The sequence below is a fragment of the Salmo trutta genome, chromosome 3, assembly GCF_901001165.1.
Source record: "Salmo trutta chromosome 3, fSalTru1.1, whole genome shotgun sequence".
Lineage (NCBI taxonomy): Eukaryota > Metazoa > Chordata > Actinopteri > Salmoniformes > Salmonidae > Salmo > Salmo trutta.
This window is the reverse complement of record NC_042959.1, coordinates 9,483,322-9,501,944: the sequence shown is the minus strand read 5'-3', so window position 1 is coordinate 9,501,944 and position 18,623 is coordinate 9,483,322. Positions and strand designations below refer to the sequence as shown.

Below are 18,623 nucleotides of genomic sequence, written 5' to 3'. Positions count from 1 at the left end.
ACAAAATTTGAGAGAAATAAGCTTTTTGTGCTTATGGAACATTTCTGGGATCTTTTATTTCAGCTCTTGAAACATGGAACCAACACATGTTGCGTTTTATATTTTTGTTCAGTATATATGCCTGAGCATTAATACACGTTTTATCAAACCACACTTGAGTTTCATCTTGCAAGTTATTCTGAATATGTGTATGCATTTTATACTGAACTTCATGCTGAGGGAATTCTCTTCCTGTGACGAAGATGGTTCTTGCATTGCCCTGTAGGCTATAATGTATATATCCACAAGGTGGCGCTGTGGTATCACTTTCTGATTTATCAAACGAACCCTGCACAAGATTGTCCCCCCTGAACATCTCAACTCATAGATTTAGCCTGGCCAATAGTATCCCTCTTCTGGATGGATTGGGCCAATGCCGTAGCTCAGATTGGTGTCCATGTTGGTGTGAGAAAGGGCGTGCTTTCCCTATTTAAGCCTTCACCCAGACGTTGTACCTGTAACGGACATTCTCACCGCACATCCCCGTACCAGGTAAATATTGGTAGCTTTAGTATAGAAATGATTCAAAGGCCATCTTGTTATCTCCCTCTGTCTGTTCGTTAGTTTATGCATGAAACCCCATGTTGCCATGATAGTCTAATAACGTTATTCTGGTGGGCGGTGGTGTTATTATGCAATTGTAAGCATTTTTTCAGACGTTTTTAAAATGTATTTTTTTAGACAGAAGGAAGGGACTGTCGGCAGGTTGTATTTTCATTGTCAGTAAAGAGTAGTCTATAGACTATTGGTTATTATTAGGCTATATGATTTAGTGTTAGGATATTTAAGGATTTATTTTGTTGCTGTGTTGACAGCTCTGCACCGCATGCATTTAATGCGCCTGCACCCCCTACACATCATTCCAACTAGGCTATTAAACGTGTCTGTGTTTAAATATTGTATGGTTAGGTTAGACTAATTGTCATCATCATGGCTATATAAAATAGTTACAGGCCTTGGTGTGATGACGTGCCGAATATATTTTTTTTTAAATGAAGTTGTCGCACTGTTACCTAAAGTCCAATCAATGCATGTGATGCTGACGGCGCAACGCCATGGTTCTAGCCTACAGTCTGCATATAGATTGGCGGTTCATCGGGGTGCGGTTTTATGATAAAACATGTTCTACCAGTGAGCTCAACATGCCTTAACATGACACATCCGTCAAATTATGTTATTTTTACTGAAGATGGCGTTGACACCTATCAATTAATCTGTGCGTTTTGTATAAATTGGTCTGGTGAAACAAAATCGAACCCATCACACCCAGTTATTGCGCACGCGGGCGCCTAGATAAGGTGGAGGTGGCACATGATTAAGCCATTGGCCCTTGCATGTGAAATCACACTGCAATGTAGACTTTCTAATAGTATGCTAAGAATTGCATTTGTGTTTAAATGAGTAGGCTAGAGGTCAACACAGATCTAATAGACTAGTAAGTAGCACCTTAACATCCTAATGCATGTAGGTTCATTCATTAACATCCTTTCATAGATTTAGAGAATTCAATGTTTCCATCCCAATATGCTCTTTCTGCAGCCTCTCTCGGAACCAGAACGTCCAACTACACGTTCCTGTATACCAGAACCAGTGCATTGCAGCAAACCTGAGTGCTTGGGTAACTCTCAGTGAAACATAACACCATAAGACAAGCTCTCTCTCTCACCTGACTATTTGTTCTCCTTTGTTAGATGGTAAATGGTAAAGTCATGGGAGTGGTGTGTGTTGATTCAAGTAACTGAATTACGTAACTAGCTAGAGTAGTCCATATGGATTATACGTGTGTGTGCGTGCGTGCGTGCGGGCGTGAGTGAGGTAAAGTGGGTGCGGCTGGACTTCACCTGCATGCACACACCTGTATTCTAGATAACATATTTGTCTAAGGGCTCTCTTTCTTTCTCTCTTTCTCTCTCTCGACATTTACATTCTAACTCTTTCTCCCTCAGACATCATCTAAGATGGGCGACAACAACCCAGTGAAGCAGGGAGTGGAGTCCTTTGACAAGAAGTGTCTAAAGAAGACCAATACAGCTGAGAAGAACACCCTGCCAACCAAGGAGGGTATGTTTCTCCTACCCTCCTATCCTATCTCCTTTCTGTCTCCTACCCTGTCCTACCCTTATTGCTCTTACTCCTGTCCCACCCTATACCTGTCTCCCTCTCTCTGTACCTGTCTCCCTCTCTCTGTACCTGTCTCCCTCTCTCTGTACCTGTCTCCCTCTATACCTGTCTCCCTCTCTCTGTACCTGTCTCCCTCTCTCTGTACCTGTCTCCCTCTCTCTGTACCTGTCTCCCTCTCTCTATACCTGTCTCCCTCTCTCTGTACCTGTCTCCCTCTCTCTGTACCTGTCTCCCTCTCTCTATACCTGTCTCCCTCTCTCTGTACCTGTCTCCCTCTCTCTATACCTGTCTCCCTCTCTCTGTACCTGTCTCCCTCTCCCTGTACCTGTCTCCCTCTCTCTATACCTGTCTCCCTCTCTCTATACCTGTCTCCCTCTCTCTGTACCTGTCTCCCTCTCCCTGTACCTGTCTCCCTCTCTCTATACCTGTCTCCCTCTCTCTATACCTGTCTCCCTCTCTCTGTACCTGTCTCCCTCTCTCTGTACCTGTCTCCCTCTCTCTATACCTGTCTCCCTCTCTCTGTACCTGTCTCCCTCTCCCTGTACCTGTCTCCCTCTCTCTATACCTGTCTCCCTCTCTCTGTACCTGTCTCCCTCTCCCTGTACCTGTCTCCCTCTCTCTATACCTGTCTCCCTCTCTCTATACCTGTCTCCCTCTCTCTGTACCTGTCTCCCTCTCCCTCTCCCTGTACCTGTCTCCCTCTCTCTATACCTGTCTCCCTCTCTCTATACCTGTCTCCCTCTCTCTGTACCTGTCTCCCTCTCTCTGTACCTGTCTCCCTCTCTCTGTACCTGTCTCCCTCTCTCTATACCTGTCTCCCTCTCTCTGTACCTGTCTCCCTCTCTCTGTACCTGTCTCCCTCTCTCTGTACCTGTCTCCCTCTCTCTATACCTGTCTCCCTCTCTCTGTACCTGTCTCCCTCTCTCAGTACCTGTCTCCCTCTCTCTATACCTGTCTCCCTCTCTCTGTACCTGTCTCCCTCTCTCTGTACCTGTCTCCCTCTCTCTATACCTGTCTCCCTCTCTCTGTACCTGTCTCCCTCTCTCTATACCTGTCTCCCTCTCTCTGTACCTGTCTCCCTCTCTCTATACCTGTCTCCCTCTCTCTGTACCTGTCTCCCTCTCTCTGTACCTGTCTCCCTCTCTCTGTACCTGTCTCCCTCTCTCTGTACCTGTCTCCCTCTCTCTATACCTGTCTCCCTCTCTCTGTACCTGTCTCCCCTCTCTCTGTACCTGTCTCCCTCTCTCTATACCTGTCTCCCTCTCTCTGTACCTGTCTCCCTCTCCCTGTACCTGTCTCCCTCTCTCTATACCTGTCTCCCTCTCTCTGTACCTGTCTCCCTCTCCCTGTACCTGTCCTCCCTCTCTCTATACCTGTCTCCCTCTCTCTATACCTGTCTCCCTCTCTCTGTACCTGTCTCCCTCTCCCTCTCCCTGTACCTGTCTCCCTCTCTCTATACCTGTCTCCCTCTCTCTATACCTGTCTCCCTCTCTCTGTACCTGTCTCCCTCTCTCTGTACCTGTCTCCCTCTCTCTGTACCTGTCTCCCTCTCTCTATACCTGTCTCCCTCTCTCTGTACCTGTCTCCCTCTCTCTGTACCTGTCTCCCTCTCTCTATACCTGTCTCCCTCTCTCTGTACCTGTCTCCCTCTCTCTGTACCTGTCTCCCTCTCTCTATACCTGTCTCCCTCTCTCTGTACCTGTCTCCCTCTCTCTATACCTGTCTCCCTCTCTCTGTACCTGTCTCCCTCTCTCTATACCTGTCTCCCTCTCTCTGTACCTGTCTCCCTCTCTCTGTACCTGTCTCCCTCTCCCTGTCAATTAAATTACATTTACATTTAAGGGCTTTATTGGCATGGGAAACATATGTTAACATTGTCAAAGCAATGTTAATAAATAAACAAATGTGAAATAAGCAATAAAAATGAACAGTAAACATTACACTCACAGAAGTTCCAAAATAATAAAGACATTACAAATGTCATATTATGTATATATACAGTGTTGTAACGATGTGCAAATAGTTAAAGTACAAAAGGGAAAATACACATAAATATGGGTTGTATTTACAATGGTGTTTGTTCTTCACTGGTTGCCCTTGTGGCAACAGGTCACACATCTTGCTGCTGTGATGGCACACTGTGGTATTTCACCAAGTAGATATGGGAGTTTATCAAAATCAAGGTTGTTTTTGAATTCTTTGTGGATTTGTGTAATCTGAGGGAAATATGTGTCTCTAATATAGTCATACATTTGGCAGGAGGTTAGGAAGTGCAGCTCAGTTTCCACCTCATTTTGTGGGCAGTGTGCACATAGCCTGTCTTCTGTTGAGAGCCATGTCTGCCTATGGCGGCCTTTCTCAATAGCAAGGCTATGCTCACTGAGTCTGTAAGTAGTCAAAGCTTTCCTTTATTTTGGGTCATTCACAGTGGTCAGGTATTCTGCCACGGTGTACTCTCTGTTTAGGGACAAATAACATTCTAGTTTGCTCTGTTTTTTTGTTAATTCTTTCCAATGTGTCAAGTAATTATCTTTTTGTTTTCTCATGATTTGGTTGGGTCTAATTGTGTTGCTGTCCTGCGGCTCTGTGGGGTGTGTTTGTGAACAGAGCCCCGGGATCAGCTTGTTTAGGGGACTCTTCTCCAGGTTCATCTCTCTGTAGGTGATGGCTTTGTTATGGAAGGTTTGGGAATCGCTTCCTTTTAGGTGGTTGTAGAATTTAACGGCTCCTTTCTGGATTTTGATCATTAGCGGGTATCGTCCTAATTCTGCTCTGCATGCATTATTTGCATGCATTGTACCTGTCTCCATCTCTGTTTACAGTAGCTACCCTGTACCTGTCTCCCACTCTGTTTACAGTAGCTACCCTGTACCTGTCTCCCTCTCTGTTTACAGTAGCTACCCTGTACCTGTCTCCCTCTCTGTTTGCAGTGACTACCCTGTACCTGTCTCCCTCTCTGTTTACAGTATCTACCCTGTACCTGTCTCCCTCTCTGTTTGCAGTATCTACCCTGTACCTGTCTCCCTCTCTGTTTACAGTATCTACCCTGTACCTGTCTCCCTCTCTGTTTACAGTATCTACCCTATACCTGTCTCCCTCTCTGTTTGCAGTGACTACCCTGTACCTGTCTCCCTCTCTGTTTACAGTATCTACCCTGTACCTGTCTCCCTCTCTGTTTGCAGTAACTACCCTGTACCTGTCTCCCTCTCTGTTTGCAGTAACTACCCTGTACCTGTCTCCCTCTCTGTTTGCAGTAACTACCCTGTACCTGTCTCCCTCTGTGTTTACAGCACCTACCCTGTACCTGTCTCCCTCTCGGTTTGCAGTAGCTACCCTGTACCTGTCTCCCTCTCTGTTTGCAGTAACTACCCTGTACCTGTCTCCCTCTCTGTTTACAGTATCTACCCTGTACCTGTCTCCCTCTCTGTTTGCAGTAACTACCCTGTACATGTCTCCCTCTCTGTTTGCAGTAACTACCCTGTACCTGTCTCCCTCTCTGTTTGCAGTAACTACCCTGTACCTGTCTCCCTCTCTGTTTGCAGTAACTACCCTGTACCTGTCTCCCTCTCTGTTTACAGTATCTACCCTGTACCTGTCTCCCTCTCTGTTTGCAGTAACTACCCTGTACCTGTCTCCCTCTCTGTTTGCAGTAACTACCCTGTACCTGTCTCCCTCTCTGTTTGCAGTACTACCCTGTACCTGTCTCCCTCTCTGTTTGCAGTAGCTAAGTGCCTCCCACTGTTTTGTACAGAGAAAAGACGGCAACACTACACTAGTATGACATAGGGCTGTTACTGATTAACCGAGAGCCTGGTACACACCTGAGGGTAACAATAAGAGGTCTTTGTCCTTGTTCAACCTAATGCCTTTGGCTGGCCAGGAATTCATAAAATACTCAAAGGTGTGCCTTTCTGCTGTAGTGTTAGTAGTGTGTTAGTGTCCTTCTACTGTAGTGTTAGTGTCCTTCTACTGTAGTGTTAGTGCCCTTCTACTGTAGTGTTAGTAGTGTGTTAGTGCCCTTCTACTGTAGTGTTAGTGTCCTTCTACTGTAGTGTTAGTAGTGTGTTAGTGTCCTTCTACTGCAGTGTTAGTAGTGTGTTAGTGTCCTTCTACTGTAGTGTTAGTAGTGTGTTAGTGTCCTTCTACTGTAGTGTTAGTGTCCTTCTACTGTAGTGTTAGTAGTGTGTTAGTGTCCTTCTACTGTAGTGTTAGTAGTGTGTTAGTGTCCTTCTACTGTAGTGTTAGTAGTGTGTTAGTGTCCTTCTACTGTAGTGTTAGTGTCCTTCTACTGTAGTGTTAGTGTCGTTCTACTGTAGTGTTAGTAGTGTGTTAGTGCCCTTCTACTGTAGTGTTAGTGTCCTTCTACTGTAGTGTTAGTGTCCTTCTACTGTAGTGTTAGTAGTGTGTTAGTGTCCTTCTACTGTAGTGTTAGTAGTGTGTTAGTGTCCTTCTACTGTAGTGTTAGTAGTGTGTTAGTGTCCTTCTACTGTAGTGTTAGTGTCATTCTACTGTAGTGTTAGTAGTGTGTTAGTGCCCTTCTACTGTAGTGTTAGTGTCCTTCTACTGTAGTGTTAGTAGTGTGTTAGTGTCCTTCTACTGTAGTGTTAGTGTCATTCTACTGTAGTGTTAGTAGTGTGTTAGTGCCCTTCTACTGTAGTGTTAGTGCCCTTCTACTGTAGTGTTAGTGTCCTTCTACTGTAGTGTTAGTAGTGTGTTAGTGCCCTTCTACTGTAGTGTTAGTGCCCTTCTACTGTAGTGTTAGTGCCCTTCTACTGTAGTGTTAGTAGTGTGTTAGTGCCCTTCTACTGTAGTGTTAGTAGTGTGTTAGTGCCCTTCTACTGTAGTGTTAGTGCCCTTCTACTGTAGTGTTAGTGCCCTTCTACTGTAGTGTTAGTGCCCTTCTACTGTAGTGTTAGTGCCCTTCTACTGTAGTGTTAGTGCCCTTCTACTGTAGTGTTAGTAGTGTGTAGTTGCTCTTCATGTGACTATATTTAAAGTAGAGGTTAAATCTTCACATCCAGGAACAGTACAGCATTGTCCCATTTGTACAGGTACGCCCAATGCATTCCAGTTATCAAGTACACACTTGTCTTACTGCTATCCAGCCGCTTTGCAGAACCGTGCTGATCTTTTAGTGGTGCCGTGGCCTTGCGACCCTCACCTATTACTGTGGTATTGATAACATTATGCTGAGTAGTCATATAGAACTGGTACTGATAACATTATAGTAATCATATAGAACTGGTATTGATAACATTATAGTAGTAATATAGACCTGGTATTGATAACATTATAGTAGTCATATAGACCTGGTATTGATAACATTATAGTAGTCATATAGACCTGGTATTGATAACATTATAGTAGTCATATAGACCTGGTATTGATAACATTATAGTAGTCATATAGACCTGGTATTGATAACATTATAGTAGTCATATAGAACTGGTACTGATAACATTATAGTAGTCATATAGACCTGGTATTGATAACATTATAGTAGTCATATAGACCTGGTATTGATAACATTATAGTAGTCATATAGACCTGGTATTGATAACATTATAGTAGTCATATAGACCTGGTATTGATAACATTATAGTAGTCATATAGAACTGGTATTGATAACATTATAGTAGTCATATAGACCTGGTATTGATAACATTATAGTAGTCATATAGACCTGGTATTGATAACATTATAGTAGTCATATAGAACTGGTATTGATAACATTATAGTAGTTATATAGACCTGGTATTGATAACATTATAGTCGTCATATAGAACTGGTATTGATAACATTATAGTAGTCATATAGACCTGGTATTGATAACATTATAGTAGTCATATAGACCTGGTATTGATAACATTATAGTAGTCATATAGACCTGGTATTGATAACATTATAGTAGTCATATAGAACTGTTATTGATAACATTATAGTAGTTATATAGACCTGGTATTGATAACATTATAGTCGTCATATAGAACTGGTATTGATAACATTATAGTAGTCATATAGACCTGGTATTGATAACATTATAGTAGTCATATAGACCTGGTATTGATAACATTATGCTGAGTAGTCATATAGAACTGGTATTGATAACATTATGCTGAGTAGTCATATAGAACTGGTATTGATAACATTATAGTAGTCATATAGAACTGGTATTGATAACATTATAGTAGTCATATAGAACTGGTACTGATAACATTATAGTAGTCATATAGAACTGGTATTGATAACATTATAGTAGTCATATAGACCTGGTATTGATAACATTATAGTAGTCATATAGACCTGGTATTGATAACATTATAGTAGTCATATAGAACTGGTATTGATAACATTATAGTAGTAATATAGACCTGGTATTGATAACATTATAGTAGTCATATAGACCTGGTATTGATAACATTATAGTAGTCATATAGACCTGGTATTGATAACATTATAGTAGTCATATAGAACTGGTATTGATAACATTATGCTGAGTAGTCATATAGAACTGGTATTGATAACATTATAGTAGTCATATAGAACTGGTATTGATAACATTATAGTAGTCATATAGACCTGGTATTGATAACATTATAGTAGTCATATAGAACTGGTATTGATAACATTATAGTAGTTATATAGACCTGGTATTGATAACATTATAGTCGTCATATAGAACTGGTATTGATAACATTATAGTAGTCATATAGACCTGGTATTGATAACATTATAGTAGTCATATAGACCTGGTATTGATAACATTATAGTAGTCATATAGACCTGGTATTGATAACATTATAGTAGTCATATAGAACTGTTATTGATAACATTATAGTAGTTATATAGACCTGGTATTGATAACATTATAGTCGTCATATAGAACTGGTATTGATAACATTATAGTAGTCATATAGACCTGGTATTGATAACATTATAGTAGTCATATAGACCTGGTATTGATAACATTATGCTGAGTAGTCATATAGAACTGGTATTGATAACATTATGCTGAGTAGTCATATAGAACTGGTATTGATAACATTATAGTAGTCATATAGAACTGGTATTGATAACATTATAGTAGTCATATAGAACTGGTACTGATAACATTATAGTAGTCATATAGAACTGGTATTGATAACATTATAGTAGTCATATAGACCTGGTATTGATAACATTATAGTAGTAATATAGACCTGGTATTGATAACATTATAGTAGTCATATAGACCTGGTATTGATAACATTATAGTAGTCATATAGACCTGGTATTGATAACATTATAGTAGTCATATAGAACTGGTATTGATAACATTATGCTGAGTAGTCATATAGAACTGGTATTGATAACATTATAGTAGTCATATAGAACTGGTATTGATAACATTATGCTGAGTAGTCATATAGACCTGGTATTGATAACATTATGCTGAGTAGTCATATAGACCTGGTATTGATAACATTATAGTAGTCATATAGACCTGGTATTGATAACATTATAGTAGTCATATAGACCTGGTATTGATAACATTATAGTAGTCATATAGACCTGGTATTGATAACATTATAGTAGTCATATAGACCTGGTATTGATAACATTATAGTAGTCATATAGACCTGGTATTGATAACATTATAGTAGTCATATAGACCTGGTATTGATAACATTATAGTAGTCATATAGACCTGGTATTGATAACATTATAGTAGTCATATAGACCTGGTATTGATAACATTATAGTAGTCATATAGACCTGGTATTGATAACATTATAGTAGTCATATAGACCTGGTATTGATAACATTATAGTAGTCATATAGACCTGGTATTGATAACATTATAGTAGTCATATAGACCTGGTATTGATAACATTATAGTAGTCATATAGAACTGTTATTGATAACATTATAGTAGTTATATAGACCTGGTATTGATAACATTATAGTAGTCATATAGAACTGTTATTGATAACATTATAGTAGTCATATAGACCTGGTATTGATAACATTATAGTAGTCATATAGACCTGGTATTGATAACATTATAGTAGTCATATAGAACTGGTATTGATAACATTATAGTAGTCATATAGACCTGGTATTGATAACATTATAGTAGTCATATAGACCTGGTATTGATAACATTATAGTAGTCATATAGACCTGGTATTGATAACATTATAGTAGTCATATAGACCTGGTATTGATAACATTATAGTAGTCATATAGACCTGGTATTGATAACATTATAGTAGTCATATAGAACTGGGCTTTTTGAGCTGGGCATTGAGCTTTGCAGTCCAGCTGCAATGGAGAGGCGGTGCAGTTAGGGGGGGGGGGGGGAGGCTGCCTTTTGGTGCAGAAAGGGTGTGGACTAAAGAGGGTTAAGTGCAGTCTGAGAGGGTGTGTAGAGGGAGATTTGTAGTGCAGACGGAGTGTACTGAAGAGGAGTTTAGTGCAGACAGGGAGTGTACTGAAGAGGAGTTTAGTGCAGACAGGGAGTGTACTGAAGAGGAGTTTAGTGCAGACAGGGAGTGTACTGAAGAGGAGTTTAGTGCAGACAGGGAGTGTACTAGTGAGGGGTTTAGTGCAGACAGGGAGTGTACTAGTGAGGGGTTTAGTGCAGATCTAGAGAGGCCTTAGTTCAGACAGGATGGACTAGACTGAAGCCGTAGTTCAGACAGGATGGACTAGACTGAAGCCGTAGTTCAGACAGGATGGACTAGACTGAAGCCGTAGTTCAGACAGGATGGACTAGACTGAAGCCGTAGTTCAGACAGGATGGACTAGACTGAAGCCGTAGTTCAGACAGGATGGACTAGACTGAAGCCGTAGTTCAGACAGGATGGACTAGACTGAAGCCGTAGTTCAGACAGGATGGACTAGACTGAAGCCGTAGTTCCGACAGGATGGACTAGACTGAAGCCGTAGTTCAGACAGGATGGACTAGACTGAAGCCGTAGTTCAGACAGGATGGACTAGACTGAAGCCGTAGTTCAGACAGGATGGACTAGACTGAAGCCGTAGTTCAGACAGGGAGTGACGTGAGAGAGGAGCAGGAAGAGAGGAGTTGAGCTGTCACCATGGCAGCAGCCTTGTCAACATGAACTGATCCCTCCCCTCCCTGCTTCCTCCTTTCTCTCTCTGCGTCCCAAATGGAACCCTTATCCCTACATGGTGCCCGGCTCTGGTCAAAGGTTAAGCACTTCATAGGGAATATGGTGCCATTTGGGATGTAGACTCTTATCTATCTGATCCAATCCTGACCTGAGATACCGCATGCCCACTTCTCAAACTTCATCAATCATGCATTGAAGTCAGTGGGAGGGAGATTATTTGGGTGGATATTAAAGGTCCAATGAAGCCGTTTTTATCTCAATATCAAATCATTTCTGGGTAACAATGAAGTCCCTTACTGTGATTGACTTCAATTAAAATGGTCAAAAAGAAACAAAAATTGCTTCTTAGCAAAGAGCCATTTCTAAATTAAGAATTTTGCTAGGACTGTCGGAGAGTGGTTTGAGTGGTGAGCAGAAAACAGAAAATTAGCTGTTATTGGCAGAGAGGTTTGGAACTCTCTTTCTTATTGGTCTATTAACTAATTTACCTCATGGTGATGTCACCACGGAAGGCCAATTCTCCATCCCACCAAAACAGGCTGGCATTTCAGGTGGTCTTTTCAAACAGCTCTAACACTAAAAGGGCATTATCATAACTTTCACAATTTCACAGTATTATCCCAACCTTATAGTGTGGAAATGTATACACATTGTCTGTTAGTAGCAGTGTGGTAGGAGGTGTGATTTGGGTGGATATTCAAGTTGTTCTCTGTCAGTAGCAGTGTGGTAGGAGATGTGATTGGAAGCGCAGTAGTAAGCATCATGCATGTTCACCGCTCTAGAAACATCCGCTGCAATAACCCCCACCCCAGGACAGAGAATACTGCAATGCAGGGAGGAACCTCTAGTAAAGAAATGTAGACCCCTATTGAATTGGGTTGGTTAGGCTTTCTATTTTCAGTTATCTATTTACCAGGTTTTTACATCAGTATTACATGGTAATATTAAAATGACATGACAATTACTCTGTTACCATTTTCTATTGTGTAGTCTTCCATTTTATTTCATAAAGCACAATATCCCCATAAATACCTGTCAAATATCAGACAGGGCTGTACAGTGCGGTATTACCAGCAGGTATACCATAAAGCGTCATACACATTTTGAAGATTTACTGTATAAAGGAGAGGGTTATTGATAACAGGATAAAAGACACGTGACCAATGACAGGAAGTTGAGCTAGCCAGGCTGATAACAAGCCAATGACAGGAAGTTGAGCTAGCCAGGCTGATAACAAGCCAATGACAGGAGGTTGAGCTAGCCAGGCTGATAACAAGCCAATGACAGGAGGTTGAGCTAGCCAGGCTGATAACAAGTCAATGACAGGAGAGGACCCATCTGTCTCACAAGCTGCCTTTCAGCCTGCGCCCCTCCTGAGAGTGGATTCATCCTGTCTTCTATTGCCCAGTGACAGCTCATGATTTTAACGTTCAGTATGATGATTTTAGGATACAGTATCTTCCATTTTGGATTGGTTGTGGTGTCCTGTTTTGAGTGTTTTGGAATAGATTAGGTGATGAACAAATATCTGATAGTTTGGTTACTCAATATGCCAGATATCCATCACAACAGTGTTCAAGACATAGACTAATCACTAACTTCTCTCTCTTCCTCTCACAGATATCGAGCAGGAGAAGAAAGCTGAAGGAGGCTCCAAATGAAACGCCATGGTTCCTCTCCTCCAGTCGTCGTTCTCTCTTCTCCTCCTTTTAAGAAATATGTCTATCATCTCTGCTTCTGCTTCTTTGCGTTTCACCATGTTAATTAATCACAATGGCATTGACTGTGATGCTGTGGGGTTAGGGGTGCATGATTAGTAAAGGGAAGGCCAGTACGATTTTAACCATCAATGTTTTGAATTATGCTTTTTCATGCAGTCTTGGTTGGAAAGGGGTAAACTAAGATCAAGCTGGATAAGACATGGTGTTTGTTGAAAAAAAGGAAGAGCTGAGCATGTTGTGTTTGTGTCAATGACATATATTACTATCACCATCAACAGTTAACTGTGTCCAATGTTCTGCCTGTACACAGTGCCATTCTGTCACCATCAACAGTTAACTGTTAACTATGTCCAATGTTCTGCCTGTACACAGTGCCATTCTGTCACCATCAACAGTTAACTGTTAACTATGTCCAATGTTCTGCCTGTACACAGTGCCATTCTGTCACCATCAACAGTTAACTGTTAACTATGTCCAATGTTCTGCCTGTACACAGTGCCATTCTGTCACCATCAACAGTTAACTGTTAACTATGTCCAATGTTCTGCCTGTACACAGTGCCATTCTGTCACCATCAACAGTTAACTGTTAACTATGTCCAATGTTCTGCCTGTACACAGTGCCATTCTGGATAAGTTCTGTAACAATAACATGAGAGAAGATATTTTTGTTTTAGTAAAATGAGTGTTGTAGTCTTGTCTTATTTTTTTGGACTTAAGCAATAAGATAAGTGTAATCTTGTGATGTTTTTGTTTATTATATTGAGTATACAATCCTATTAAGAAGATTTTTGAAATGACGTATGAGTGATTATTAGCTAGTTTTATTTACTGGCAGAGCTAATTCAGGACAGGTTGAAGTGTAATCTGAGGCACATACCAACCAATGACTGTGAATGACATATGAATGGACAAAGCCATTGATCGCGTGACACCATTCGTTCCTATGTGAAGAATCAATAGCGCATTGAAGCCAAATGAAATCTGTTAAGATGGCGTCTCATGGAGACCTAATATGCGCAGTTTGAGCTACTCCAGGAAGTGACTTTGCAGGCTAGCCCCTTCTCATTGAGTAACTCAAGTTGAAGGCCGACCGGGGTACTGCAGATTGTCATTAGTAACTAAATTATCCGTGTAACTTGTTCTGTGTCCGATTTTTAAATAATCAGTTCAAGGACACATCTGGTGTATTAGAAGCAATTATTTGGACCATGATTGTCTTCTAAACATGATTTCATTTGCATAAAGATTGACCACGAAAATGGACATTTTTCCATTCACTATAATCATGGGGGATCCTGTTTTCTGTAAACAATGCCCGCAGTACCACAGTCAGCCTTGAACTCCCATGGCTTCAATGAGAAAGGCCTGTCGTTCTCCCCTGATACAGTACTCTTGTCAGCCATAAAGTGAAAATATTTCCATTTCATTGTGTGCTACACAGGTATTGCAACACATTTTTCTTATCAGTCTCAACCAAGTGTACCGTAGCTGTGGATGTTACTGCAAGGTGCTGGTGTTGCACAACAATCAGCTGTGGATGCCAACTGATGCCTCCAACTCTAACTACAAACTCTTGCAAATCTGAGGAGTCAAACACGAAACACCCTTTATTATGATCCAACTATTACACCTTCAAAACAACTGTTACCAGGAGATGTTTCCATAGGAACAGCATTGCAGTACAACACAGGGCTGTTGCATATTCAGAGCTGTACAACACTTAGTTGGGTGTTTCCCTTGGATATTGAAATGCAGGCACTACCAAGGTTTTTTCCCCCACAAGTTCTGTATTGCTTGTGTTGTGTTTCACTTTGATGGTGTAGTGCCAGTCTCTGTCCCAAATTGCACCCTATTCCCTATATAGTACACTCCTTTTGACCAGAGGCTAGCACTATGAGCCAAGGTCAAAAGTAGTGCACTACAAAAGGAATAGCGTGCCATTTGGGACATATCCATACTCCTCCCTCTGCCTCTGCAACAGGACCCAGCATGCCAACAGAGAGGTGTGGTTTAGGTTCATAAAACAATAGCATGTACAATCAGTCCTGTACCAGTTATGATCAGGGTTGGTTACTTTACCTTTATTTAACTAGGCAAGTCAGTTAAGAACAAATTCTTACAATAATGGCCTAGAAATAGTGGATTCACTGCCTTGTTCAGGGGTAGAACAACAGATTTTTAACTTGTCAACTCAGGGATTTGATCTAGCAACCTTTCAGTTACTGGCCCAACGCTCTAACTGCTAGGCTACCTGCCACCCCAGGTAGCTGTTACAGTTACTAGTTACCTGTCCAAAATTGTAATCAGTAACGTTACTTTTGGATTACCTAAACTCAGTAACGTAATCTGATTACATTCAGTTACTTTTAGATTACTTTCCCTTTAAGAGTCATTAGAAGAAGATAAAAATGTATGTTACCAATTGAATGACATCTATTTCAGAATAAATCAATGTTAAAGTCTACATAGCTGGCCATATATGGATGTTCAATTTTACTTTATGGGTTGGTTATGTAGGCTTCTTCTAACCCATCGTTTCTACTACATATAATAATACAATTAAATGATATCTTTACATTAATATATATAATAAATCCAAAAATGGATGTAGCAACTACAGATTGCCCCTTTAAGTCTATCAGAAGTGTGCAAGTCTGAGCATGTGTCCATTAGGCCTATGGAATTATTTTATCAGCATGAATTAGATTGAGCAATAAAAGCCTCACTTGTATTCCATAGGCTGGGATCCGCACTATGCAGCTGTTGCAAGAGCGCATTTTCCACTGGCTGTGCACTGGTTTAAAAAACAATGATTGATAGGTAGCTTAAACTTCTTGAATTAAACCCATTATTGGGTTCAAATCAAATTGTATTTGTCACATACGCCGAATACAACAGGTGTAGACCTTATAGTGAAATGCTTACAAGCCCTTAACCAACAATGCTTTAATTAAGAAGTTAAGAAAAATAAGTGTTAAGTAAAAAAATTGAAAATAAAAAATAAAAGTAACAAATAATTAAACAGCAGCAGTAAAATGACAATAGCAATTTGTACATGTAGGTAGAGTTAAAGGGACTATGCATAGATAATAACAGAGAGTAGCTGCAGTGTAAAGGAGGGGTCTGGGTAGTCCTTTGGTTAACAAATACACATTTCTATTCGTAAACAGCCATCCACAACAACCACAATACGTAAGACACAAATAGCTAAATGAGAGAGCAGCAGTTTGATTTACTTCAGTGTGCTCTGTAGATATCAATAATAAGTGATATCCGTATCGCCGTAGACTACACCACTATGGACTGCTGTCATCCTTACCTCCAAGCGTTTATTCAAGTTGGATAATCTTTGGATGCCGACAGCAGTCGTACCATTGGAAGACATAACTTGGACTGTAGCCTACAAAAGCCTATTCCTGCTCTTTTCCCGCGATCCATCAAAAACACATTTGTTTTGTCATCATAGTGGTCTATGACGTGGTCAGACTCGCTCAGGTGGAACAAACGTAAATTTGCGCCTTTTTTCAATGTTGATTTGAACTGTCATTGAGAAAACAGAGAAGTGTCTAAATATTTTTTTCCGCAAACATCCTTTCTGAATTTAAAAGTAATCCTCCAAGTAATCATCTAGTTTTTCAAAAGTATCTTTAATCTGATTACAACATTTTTGCTGGTAACATAACGGATTACAGTTACAGTTTTTTTAATCCCTTACATGTAATCCGTTACTCCCCAACCCTGGTTATTAAACAAATATATATATATATTTAACTAGGCAAGTCAGTTGAGAACAAATTGTTATTTACAATGACGCCTACATGATCCTGGGCAAATTGTGCGCTGCCCTATGGGACTCATAATCACGGCCGGTTGTGATACAGCCTGGATTCGAACCACGGTGTCTGTAGTGACACCTCAAGCGCTGAGATGCAGTGCCCTGAACCGCTGCGCCACTCGTGAGATTATAAATACATTAGCTCAGTTGAATTTTCTGGGGTCTTCTTCTGCACAATTACACAACACTTTTTACAATTTATGCCACTGCAAAAAAAGGGAAGTCAAGATCGTGTTACTAAAGGTCTGCCTGTTCTTATAGTTGAGAAAGGAAGGAATCATGTCTATGAATTTAGCAGAGGAGATTTAAAACAACTGCGTTCCACAACTGATCATGGATCATGCCTCCACTTGCCAAATCTTCCAGAGCTCTCCTATTGTGAAAGTGCACATCCAGTGCCTTAAAAAGTATTCACACCCCTTGACTTTATCCACATGTTGTTGTGTTGCAGCCTGAATTTAAAATAGATTAAATTGAGATGTTGTTTCACTGGCCTACACACTATACTCCATAATGTCAAAGTGCAATTACATTGTTACAAATTAATTAAAAATGAAAAGCTGAAATGTCGAGTCAATAAGTACTCAACACCTTTGTTATGCCAAGCCTAAATAAGTTCAGGAGGTAATATTTGCACAACAAGTCAGATAATAAGTTGCATGGACTCACTCTGTGCGCAATATTAGTGTTTAACATGATTTTTTTTAACCTTATCTCTGTACCCCACACATACAATTATCTATAAGGTCCCTCAGTCCAGCAGTGAATTTCAAACACAAATTCAACTACAAAGACAAGGGAGGTTTTCCAATGCCTCACAAAGAAGGACGCATATTGGTAGATGGGTAAACAAAAAATAATTCACACATGGACTATCCCTTTGAGGATAATGAAGTTATTAATTACACTGTGGATGATGTACCAATACACCCAGTCACTACAAAGATACAGACATCCTTCCTAACTGTTGCCTGAGAGGAAGGAAACAGCTCAGGGATTTTACCATGATGCCAATGGTGACTTTAAAACAATTACAGAGTTTAATGGCTGTGACAGGACAAAACTGAGGAGTAACTAGAAAGTTGTAGTTACTCCACAATACTAACCTAATTGAAAGAGTAAAAAGAAGGAAGCCTGTACAGAATACAAATATTCAAAAACATGCAATAAGGCACTAAAGTTAAACTGCAAAAAATATGGCAACGAAATTAACTTTATGTCCTGAATACAAAGCGTTATGTTTGGGGCAAATCCAAATACAACACATCACTGAGTACTACTCTTCATATTTTCAAGCATGGTGGTGGCTACATTATGTTATGGGTATGCTTGTCATCGGCGGGGACAAATGAGTTGTTTAGGATAAAAAGACATGGAAAAGAGTTAAGCACAGGCAAAATTCTAGAGCAAAATCTGTTTCAGTCTGCTTTCCAACAGACACTGGGAGACAACCCCTTTTAGCAGGACCATAGCCTAAAACACAAGGTCAAATATACACTGGAGTTGCTTACCAAGATGACATTGGATGTTCCCGAGTGGCTTATTTACAGTTTTGAATTAAATTGTCTTTAAAATCTATGGCAATACTTGAAAATGGCTGTCTAGCAATGATCGACAACCAACTTGACAGAGCTTGAAGAATTTTTTAAAAGAATAATATGCAAATATTGTACAATCCAGGTGTGCAAAGCTCTTAGAGACTTACCCAGAGACCCTCACAGCTGTAATCACTGCCAAAGGTGATTCTAACATGTATTTACTCAGGGGTGTGAATACTTATGTAAAT

General features: G+C 40.4%; 2 long non-coding RNA genes across 2 annotated transcripts; both read left to right on the top strand.

The window, feature by feature from the left end:
* Positions 1-391: 391 nt before the first annotated feature.
* Positions 392-1,998, top strand: LOC115167915 (uncharacterized). The gene is made up of 3 exons (XR_003870596.1): positions 392-531; positions 1,579-1,657; positions 1,986-1,998. It is a non-coding gene; the product is annotated as an uncharacterized LOC115167915 (long non-coding RNA).
* Positions 1,999-11,824: 9,826 nt separating this feature from the next.
* LOC115167924 (uncharacterized) lies at positions 11,825-12,784 on the top strand. The gene is made up of 2 exons (XR_003870598.1): positions 11,825-12,530; positions 12,609-12,784. It is a non-coding gene; the product is annotated as an uncharacterized LOC115167924 (long non-coding RNA).
* Positions 12,785-18,623: the final 5,839 nt, after the last annotated feature.